Here is a 10,788-nt window from a genome sequence, read left to right on the forward strand (position 1 = left end):
TTTGCATGTGTGTTGTTTTTGTGAGGAATTGTCTTGTATGTTGGTTTCAGGTTTTTGTGTTGTTATTGATTTTTTTGGTGATAGCACTTCCTTGAGTATTTTTTGTAATAGTGGTCTCGTTTCTCTGAATTCTTTTAATTTCTCCTTTTCTTGGGTACTTTTATTTTCCCATCATATTTGAGTGACATTTTTCCTAGGTATGAGATTCTAGGTTGATAGTTTTTTCCCTTCAGGGCTCTGTGTATGTCACTCCATTGACTTCTTGCCTACATGGTTTCTGCTGAGAAATCTGAAGTTATTCTAATTACTGACCGTTTGGATGTCCTTGTTCTTTATTCTCTGCCTGTTCTTAGAATGTTTCCCTTGTCATTGATGTTGGACATCTTGACAACAACATGCCAGGAAGTTTTCCTTTTGGGACCTCCCTGATTGGGATTCTCTGGCCTCCTTTAGGCATTGAGAAAAGTTTTCTTGCAGTTCTTAGGCTATTCTCTGCGTAGATTTTTTTGTTTTGTTTATTCCTCTTCTGGAATCCTGATAAGATGTAAGTTGTTCCTCTTGTTTGTCTCCCACATTGTTCTCAAGCTTTTCTTGGTCTTTTTTGCACTTGTTGTTGTTGTTTGTTGTTCTTTTAGATTAGAGTCTATAGGCTTGTCTTCAATCTCACTGATTCAGGTTTCCATCTCTTCAGTTCTGTTTCTCTCTTCTTTTATAGTATTGTGTAATTCTGCTATTGTCGTGCATCACTTTTTGGTTTCTTTTTGAAGTTTTTCTTGTAAGGCATATAGTGTGAGGCATGAAGTGTGAGGCATGGAGAGTGAGGCATGGAGAGTGAGGCATGGAGAGTGAGGCATGTAGTGTGAGGCATGGAGAGTGAGGCATGGAGAGTGAGGCATGTAGTGTGAGGCATATAGTGTGAGGCATGGAGTGTGAGGCATGGAGAGTGAGGCATGGAGAGTGAGGCATGTAGTGTGAGGCATGGAGAGTGAGGCATGGAGAGTGAGGCATGTAGTGTGAGGCATATAGTGTGAGGCATGGAGTGTGAGGCATGGAGAGTGAGGCATGGAGAGTGAGGCATGTAGTGTGAGGCATATAGTGTGAGGCATGGAGTGTGAGGCATGGAGAGTGAGGCATGGAGAGTGAGGCATGTAGTGTGAGGCATGTAGTGTGAGGCATGTAGTGTGAGGCATGTAGTGTGAGGCATGCAGTGTGAGGCATGCAGTGTGAGGCATGCAGTGTGAGGCATGTAGTGTGAGGCATGTAGTGTGAGGCATGTAGTGTGAGGCATGTAGTGTGAGGCATGGAGAGTGAGGCATGTAGTGTGAGGCATGGAGAGTGAGGCATGGAGAGTGAGGCATGTAGTGTGAGGCATGTAGTGTGAGGCATGTAGTGTGAGGCATGTAGTGTGAGGCATGTAGTGTGAGGCATGTAGTGTGAGGCATGTAGTGTGAGGCATGGAGAGTGAGGCATGTAGTGTGAGGCATGGAGAGTGAGGCATGGAGAGTGAGGCATGTAGTGTGAGGCATGTAGTGTGAGGCATGTAGTGTGAGGCATGTAGTGTGAGGCATGTAGTGTGAGGCATGTAGTGTGAGGCATGTAGTGTGAGGCATGTAGTGTGAGGCATGTAGTGTGAGGCATGTAGTGTGAGGCATGGAGAGTGAGGCATGTAGTGTGAGGCATGGAGAGTGAGGCATGGAGAGTGAGGCATGTAGTGTGAGGCATGTAGTGTGAGGCATGTAGTGTGAGGCATATAGTGTGAGGCATGTAGTGTGAGGCATGTAGTGTGAGGCATGTAGTGTGAGGCATGTAGTGTGAGGCATGGAGTGTGAGGCATGTAGTGTGAGGCATGTAGTGTGAGGCATGTAGTGTGAGGCATGGAGAGTGAGGCATGTAGTGTGAGGCATGGAGAGTGAGGCATGGAGAGTGAGGCATGTAGTGTGAGGCATGTAGTGTGAGGCATGTAGTGTGAGGCATATAGTGTGAGGCATGTAGTGTGAGGCATGGAGTGTGAGGCATGTAGTGTGAGGCATGGAGTGTGAGGCATGTAGTGTGAGGCATGTAGTGTGAGGCATGTAGTGTGAGGCATGTAGTGTGAGGCATGTAGTGTGAGGCATGTAGTGTGAGGCATGGAGTGTGAGGCATGGAGTATCTAGCTTTTCTATTGTTTCACTCTTCCTTCATCTGGGGCATGCATGCCATCATCATTCTTCTAAATTCTTTTTCTGGTAACTCCATGGCCTGATCAATTCCAGACATTGCATTTAGCTCTGATTGTTGTTCGGTTATTTGTGTCTTGTTTTATTGTGTGACCTGATACTTTCTTTTGTTTTCTTTTTTCCGCTTTTTTTCTTATTTTGTTTTCTTGACATCTTGGTGTAGCTTTTAGGGAGGTGGGGTTATGTGGGAATAATTAACTCTGTTAGGAGGCGCAGTGGAGGGTGGTACAGACTTTATATTAAGTATCTGGGGGCGAGTGTTAGAGTAAGTGTTAGGAAATAGAAAAGTGTTAAAATGGAATAGGAAGTCTTAGAGGAGGGAGAAAGAAAGGAAAATGGAAGTAAAAAGGAGAGGGATCAAACAGTGTTAATTGGTAGGTTAAAAGAAAGGAAATTAGACCCAAAATTGCCTTGTTTTGCAATGATGGAGGAATGGGTAATAATATTTGAGAGAAAAAAAGTAAGAGTAGTGTCAGTTTTTGGTTTTATGAGGATGAAGAGGAAAGACAAGGACTAATGAGAAGAAAAAGGAGAGAAAAATAAGATAGCTAAAAGGGACTCCGAAATTAAAAAGTTTAGATATTAAAGTTAAAGAAGGAAAGGGCTAGAGACAAAAGTATTAAAAATAAAAGTAGAAAAAAGAACAGCAGAGTAAGATGCAGGAGAGCTGTTGCTGTGTGTTTGTTTGGGCTTGAGCTTTGCCCAGGAGTTTTGTCTCTGATGTGGGCGCTAATTTGTAGACTGATGATGTGTTGAGGGACTAGAAACAAAGTAAATTAAAAGCAAAAACATAAAATAATATATGTTTCTGTCCTTAAGTATGACAACAGATGGGGAAGTCCTAATTAAAGATAATTTTTAAGACTAGTGCACAACTTTGTTTAAAAGAAGGGGAGGGTTTAGGAATGATAGAATGCAAACCAACAATACCAGTAACAGAACAACTGGGGTCTGAGCTTTGACCTGGGTAAAATCAGGACTGTGTGGAGCAGAGGTGTTTTGAGCAGTTGGGGACAGTGTCTGGTTTATGTAGTCTTTAGGGTAGGGTCTTTTAGGGTCAGGGTAGGGTTGAGAGTAAGGCTAGGGGAATGATTGATTGTGGTGTCTGGTATGGCCAAGAGTCCTGTAGTCTTATGATTTAGGTCAAATAACTTAAAGGAATAGACTTCTGTTGGATCAGGTCAGAGGTGATGGGGTTTGCTCTTTTTGGATGATGGAGGTGACCAAGTGGGGGTGGGGAGTGGAGTCTATATAACTGCCACCTACCTAGGTGGTCTGGGAGGGAGGAATAAAGCAATAGCCTACTCAGAGGGCAGGTTGCTAATCTAAGTGGCATGGGGTGCTGACCAGGGGCTAGTGTCACGGGACAGCTGGTGAACTGCTAGGTGTATCCAGTACGTCAGCCAGGAGTGGCTTCTGGACCCTTATTTTAATCTTTTTCTTGCTCCCAGACACCCTGCCTGTGCTTTGTAAAACCAATGTTTCAGTTACTACTTGTAGTGTTTTGCTAAGACCTTGCTCCATAGTTTGTGTGTGTGTGTACACTTAGAAGAAGATATGGGTGGAGCTTAGCCTGTCAATCAGGTTGCAGCTTGATGACTTCCTTTGGAGGTGCAACTGAGATAAATGGCTCTCAGGAGGCTGCTTCCCCACTCTCCCTGCTGGGTGGACCAGCGTGCTGCCTCATCTAGCTGCCTTGCCTCATATGTGCTGTGCTTACCCGTGGGCCGTGCAGTGCTCCGCTCCACCTGGCCAGGCCAACCGTGGACCTCGGTGGATCGTGTCGCTGTACAGTGCTGTTCTATGCCATGGCACTGTGGCGCGCGCACACACACACACACATACACACACACACACACCTTTTCTGTGTCTGCTGCCTGTGGGCCGACTCAGCTCCTCTGGTCACCCCTCCAGATGCTGCATCTCCAGCCATCTACTCGCATTGCTACACCACGAGGCTCTGCCTCATTTGCTGTGCCACGCTGCGCTTCTGGCTTCTGCTCCACCTCGCCACCTCATCTTTCTCCTGTCTGCTTCCTTGGCCTTGGCCTGCTGGCCATGGCAGTTGGAATGACCTTCAGTCTGTTAACTGACCAATGAGAGTGAGTTGGACTCAGGTCTCTGTACTGCCGTGTGGACTAATCTGTGGTTACATTGTTCTTTATTATGTAAATGTATCCATATATATATATATATATAAAATCCTTAGTGTCCTTTTTTTGCTTCTCTAGGGAACCTTGCCTAATATACTTGCTAATGGGCCAAGTGTGTGCAGCACTGTACCTAGGGGTTGAGGGATTCGCTTTGCTGCGTGGGGCTGGGGTTCCCCTGGCTTGTGTGGAGAGTTAGCTTGTTAGCTTATTCACTCTTCGCCCACTCCAGGTTTCCCTGTAGAGACACCCCCATGTGGTTTGGTAGGCTGTGCTATCCCTGCTATTGGGGAGGTAGGGTTTGGAGGCATCAGACCAGAGCTCCCTTGACCAAACCTATTTGTGTGTATATCCACCCCAGGCTGGTCATTTGGCTGGTCAGCCATCCTAGCTATCTCTGAGATGGAGAAAAATTGGTTGGGAGAGTTGGGGAGCTGTGCTCTGCCAGCTTGTGCTGAGGGCGAATGACAGAGGGAAGTCTATCAGCATGCGTTGCTGCTCTTTTAACAAACTGGTGTCTGCTTGTCTTTATGCTGAGCATCCTACTGCCTGGAAGCGTAGGACACCCCTCCCCATGGCCCCTCTGCACTGGTCTCTACACAGCCCCTTCCATGCGTGCGATCAGTGGACATCTTGTTCCACCGGCCTCTCCTCTTTCCTTGTGCTTCTTCTCTGAACGTCTCCTAAGAGGGTCCTTGCCACTGACTTTACGTCCTACCTCGGCAATCCAGGGGGCCCTGGTGGTTTAGTGGTTATGGGCTGGGGACTGTAATCCTCAAGGTCTGCAGTTCTACACCACCATCTACTGCTCGGGAGGAAGATGGGACTTTCTAATCCCATAGATAGTTCCAGTCTCGGGAAGTCACAGCGGGTCACTGTGAGTTGGCATCAACTCTATGACAGTGAGTTTTATTTATTTATTTATTTATAAGAGCCAGGGTGGGCTTCTCGTCTTGAGAGCCTTAACTAAAACGGCAAAGACCCTTTTGTCAATTAAGGTCACCTTTAGGCAGTGCTTACAAGTTGGGCTGCTAACTGCAAGATTAGCAGTTCGAAACCACCAGACTTCCTGCTCTCTTAGAGTGACAGCCTTGGGAACCCACAGGGGCAGTTCTGTACGGTCCCATGTTGGTCACTATGAGTCAGAATTGACTTGATGGCACTGAGAATTTGGGTGTTTCACAGGTCATCCAGTGGCTTACAACAGGGGCATAACTTCTGGGGGTCATTCTCAGGGCAAGGGGCAGCAAGTGGTGCCTTCTCTGAAAGAGGGGCCATGGCTTGCCCCAGATGCTGGCCCCTTCAAATCCTCACCAATATGGTGGGTCCTTCCATCTCCTGGGGGCTGCTCTCCCACCCGTCGGCGTGCTTTGTCACATGAGGGCATCCAGGATTCTTGGCCCCTTCTGCTCCTCGGGTGGGAGCAGCACCCAGCGGAAAGGTCGGCTTACTGACAGCATCCAACGTTTTCCTCGATCGTCTTGATATTCTGCAGACATCCATCTTCCGGGTGCTCTGCTTTATTGGCATCATGTGAGTGTTGGCTGCTAACAGCTCACATCTGCCTCCTCCTCTGGAGAGCCGTTCTCTGTCAAATAGTAGGCATCTTCCAGGGAAGTATGCCCCTCCAGGGCCTCGGCTAGCCATGCTGATTGACTGACATGGGAATTCAAAAGGACAAGTCTCTCCTTTCAAGTAACTCATGTGCAGTGATGCACTTCACGCTCCAGAGCCCCCCGGGGAGCAGAGTGAGGCTGAGCTCCGGGCTTCTAATCTCCCTGCTCTTGTCCTGCTCCCATCCTCCCTGAAAGTATCTCCACAGAAATCTCCATCCCTGACTGGCCTCTAGGCCACTGCCCTCGGATAGCCCACAAGGGCGATGTCCTGATGGAAAAGAGGAATGTGGTTCTGTCATCCCTGCCACGTGATGGGGGAGTGCTTCTCTGCTCTGCTGCTGGGGGTTGCCAAGGAAGGGCGTGCCAAACCAGGGGAGCGGCATCCCCAATTCCCCAGGCTGCTGGGTCTGCTCCTGTATAGACACCGCATCTGGTACAGCAGCTGTGATTAGGCTGCCCAGCCCCCAATCACTCCCACTGAGTTGATTCCGACTCATAGGGCCTTTCTAGGGCGGAGAGGCACTGACCCTGTGTGTTTCCGAGACTGGAAATCTTTACGGGAGTAGAAAGCCTCATCTTTCTCCCATGGAGCACCTGGTGGTTTTGAACGGCTGACCTTGGAGTTAGCTCTTGTCATGGTAATCTGTTGTCACCTTGTCAGAGCGACTTACTTTCTCCGACAACTTTACCTAATGTTGCCTCTGACACCCCGTCTTCCTCCATCACACTTACCCATTTGCTTTAAAATAGCACGCATCCCTATCTGCTGTGGGTTAGACTACATCCCACCAAGCTTTGAACTGCTGACCACAAGGCCGGAGGCAGTAGTTCTCAACCTTCCTTGCATACAGCTCCTCATGCTGTCGTGACCACCCCCACCCCCACCATAACATTATTTTAATTGTTACTTCATCACTGTCATTCTGCTACTGTGACGAATCGAGCAACCCCTGTGAAAGGGTCATTAGACCCCCCAAAGGGGTCACGACCCACAGGTTGAGAATCACTGCCAGAGGATTCTACCCACCAGCTGCTCCCGGGGAGAGAGTGAGCTGAGGTTATCTGATGCAGGAAAGATTTACAGCCTCAGACACCCTGCATAGGGCTGCTAGGTGTTGGGATGGATTCTGTGGGATTAACGTGGAGGTTGGCGGTTCCAACCCAGGCAGGGGTGCCGTGGAAGGCAGGCCTGGTGATTGGCTTCTGTAAAAATGGCAGCCAAGAAAAAACCCAGTGCGGCAGCTCTTCTCTGTCACCTCGTCACCAGGAGCCAGTGACTCCTGCAGGTTCTGTTTGTTTATTGTTTTGGGGTGAGGCTCAATCCTATCGATGAGGAGGACACATCGGGCTAGGTGGAGGGGCCATGGCCATGCGACCTCAGAGGCAGATGCGGCTCCAGGAAGCAGCTCCTCCCTCCTCGTCTTCAGAAGGGATCAGCCGGTGTGGCCCACGCCTTGAATTGAGCATCTAAGCCGCCCAAACTGCGAGGCAGCAAATGTTTGCTCCTTAAAACCAGCCGCGCGGCACTTCGTTCCAGACGCCTCGGAAACACACCGAGATCGGAAACCTCCCTTCATTTGTTCGTTGGCTTCTGGCCTTTCTCCCCAACCAGAGTGCGTGCCCTACGGGGCTGAGGACTGACAGGTCCCCAAGACTGCGCCAGTGTGTGTGTGTGTTGGCAAACTGATAGTTTGGGGATGAATAACTGAGCACGCTCATGTCCTTCCACTCAAAGCAGATAAAAGGGAAGGTGAGCTTCCGGTACAGGTTCTGATGCAGTGACCATTTCTGGGAGTCCCTGGGGTGGGAGACGGCAGGTCAAGGGGGTGGAATTGCTCCTGGGCCCGTGCCAGGCCCATGCGGCCCATCTTCTCGTTGGACCGGGCACAGACCTCAAGAAAACACAAGGTTTTCAGTAAAGCCTCAGAGTCCATGAAGAGGGTGCCTAGAGATTGGGGCCCAACTCCCGTGCGGCCTGAGGCGGTAGACGCTGGAAGGACCTGGCTCATTTTCTATGAAAAAAAAAGAACCAAAATCCAAACAAATCCAGTGGGCCCTGGAAAGATCCCTCCGCCAGGCAGAATCAAAGGTCCATTCAGAGCGACAGAACCCCTCACAGGCGCCGCTCACCAACACCTAGCTGCTCTCTCCTCGGGCTGTGCTGCCCTGGGCCGGCTGCCCCTTCTGTTGCCAAGAGGCCACGTGAACACAGTTTTAGGATAATGGGGACCACGTATTTTCCTAATTTCAGAAGTCGGTGATTTAGAACTAAGTTGTTTTCATGGAAAAAGAACCTGCTTAAGGCAGAGCAGGCTGTACCTCTACAGATAGCCCCCCCAGAGAGCACATCTGGGGCAGGTGGGAGTCGGGGACACACACCTAGGGCAGCAGAGTCCCGCATCCACAGCCCGTCGTGAGGGGGGGAGGGCAGACTGGGGTCGCTGGGGTGGGGTGCTGGGGGGTGCAGGGACAATAGTTTCTGTCTCTCTAGAGCAGTGGTTCTCAACCTTCCTGATGCCGCGACCCTTTCAGACAGTTCCTCATGTGGTGGTGACCCCCCCAACCATAAAATTATTTTGGTTGCTACTTGATCACTGTCATTTTGCTACTAGGATGAATCAGGCGACACCTGTGAAAGTGTTGTTCGACCCCCAAAGGGGTCGTGGCCCACAGGTTGAGAACCCTGCCCTATAGGGTTGCTATCCGGAGCCGGGGTGGTTCAGTGATTATGTGTTGTCTGCAGTCGACCCTTCAGCCGAGCTGAGGGAGCAGGCTTAGGGTCTCTGCTCCCACAAAGAGCGACAGTCTTGGAAACCCACAGGGACAGTTCTGCTCTGTCCTATACGGCCACCAAGTGTCAGAATCAACTCGATGGCAGTGGGTTTGTTCTTGGTATACACAGTGTGCATCTTTCTGGCTCTAAAAATGTTTATCCCTAGAAGAGCACTGATATATGTATAGAAAATCAAGATCTAGTTGTAAAATAATCCAAGAACGTTCACATTGGTCATAATTGGAGAAGTGAGATTACAAGAAATTTCTCCGTGATCTGGATCATCTAAGCCCCTTCCCCCGCTACCCCCCAGCTATGTCTGATTTAGTGCAGTTTTTCAAATGTTCTTTTAAATTTTAGTCCACAGAGCTTGGGGTTTCAAACTCAGATTCATAAAACCCTCTGCATGTGTAAAGATGATGAGCAGGCCTGGCCCTGGGCCCTGGGCCTTGTGCGTGCTCAGAGGGCTGTCCTGACTCAGGCTTCCCTGAAACAGCGTGTGGTGGGGAGGCAGAGCCAGGACAGACTATGACTAAGTCTGCGTCCCCAGCGACTTTGCTCCAATGAGGAACTGAAGCTGAGGCCTGGGGTTCTTCCTACCTGGGGATTTTGTGATCAGGTGTCTTAGAGAAAGCTGAGTTCCTTCTCACAGGATTTTGTACAGACTTTATGCTCCTTCGAGGAGCCCTGGGGTCCTGGTTCATGTTGGGCTGCTAACTGCAAGGGTGGCAGTTCAAAACCACCAGCCGCTCTGTGGGAGAGAGACAAGGCTTTCTACTCCTGTAAAGAGTTGCGGTCTAGGAAACCCACAGAGGCCGCTCGATCCTGTCTTATAGGGTCGCTTTAAGTCAGAATGGACTCAGGGGCAGTGAGTTTGGCTTTTCTGTTGCATGCTCCTCTGCCTCACGATGGTCGTGGCCTGTGGACAAGCCTCTGCTCTCTTAGCCAGACTCCTGTCCTTGGTCCGCACTGCTAGCCTCGGAAAGCCCATCCACATAGACCCATGGAACACACCGCCACTCCTCAGCCTGGCTCCTCAGTGCCCACAGGACCAAATCCAAACCCCTCTGCTCAGCCCACAGCCCACAGCCTGGGCTGCTCGCTACCCTGTCCCATGCCCCCTATGAGTCTCTCCTCTCCAGCCTAGCCGCATGGTAACCTCCAGGGCCTCTGCGCTTGCAGGCCCCTCTGCCCCAAGGCCTCCTGCCCACGGGCCTGGTGGCCTCCTGCTCAGCTGACTCCTCTGCAAGGCCTCCCGAGGGCCCCAATTCACACTGCATATCCTGCAGGTCAGCCCTCCAGGCACGGCTGTGACCTGGCACCTCACACTTGGGGGTGGGCTGGGATTCAGGCCCATGTCTGGTGATGAGGGATGGAGACTGGCCAGTGGCCTTGCAGACACCATGCTCAGACAGCAGACCACCCACCCCTCCCCTGGGGCTTGGTCTGGCCCAAACAGCTACCATCCATCAGACCACCAGAGAGCCCCAGGCTGCCATGGGCAGCTAGGGGACCAGAAAGGAGGCTGGCTCCCGGCCCCCCACACGAGGGCTTCCTCTCTCGTGAACACTGATCTATAAAACAAGCAGCACACTCTGAGCTGCAAAACTAAAAATAGGAAGCTAAGGCTCCGGCTGCCCAGGTCCCTCTAACCACGGGGACCACACAGGTGTGGATGCGGATGTGGGGAGGGGAGGGGGTGCGGTGGGCAGCCCTCCCTCCATCCTCGCCCAGCCTTCCTCGGGGAGGGAGGAGGGGCATGATGGGTTCCTGCCTGGGGGAGTTCATTCTTCCACTCTGCCCCCCACCCCTGCCTGTGTGATCACTCACTGCAGGGACACCCCAGCAGGAACCGAGCCCTGGAGGCGCCCCAAGCCTGGGTCACCTCTCTCAACCTATCACCAAGGCAGCCCCAGGGGAGAGGTGGGGCAGGGCTGGTGTGACCTGGGCTGACTCCTGACACTGTAGGACAGACCAGCAAGGCCCCACGGGGTTTCCAAGGCTGCAAATCTTTACAGACACAGACTGCCCCA

Source organism: Tenrec ecaudatus, chromosome 1 (assembly GCF_050624435.1).
Source record: "Tenrec ecaudatus isolate mTenEca1 chromosome 1, mTenEca1.hap1, whole genome shotgun sequence".
In the NCBI taxonomy this organism is placed as follows: Eukaryota; Metazoa; Chordata; class Mammalia; order Afrosoricida; family Tenrecidae; genus Tenrec; species Tenrec ecaudatus.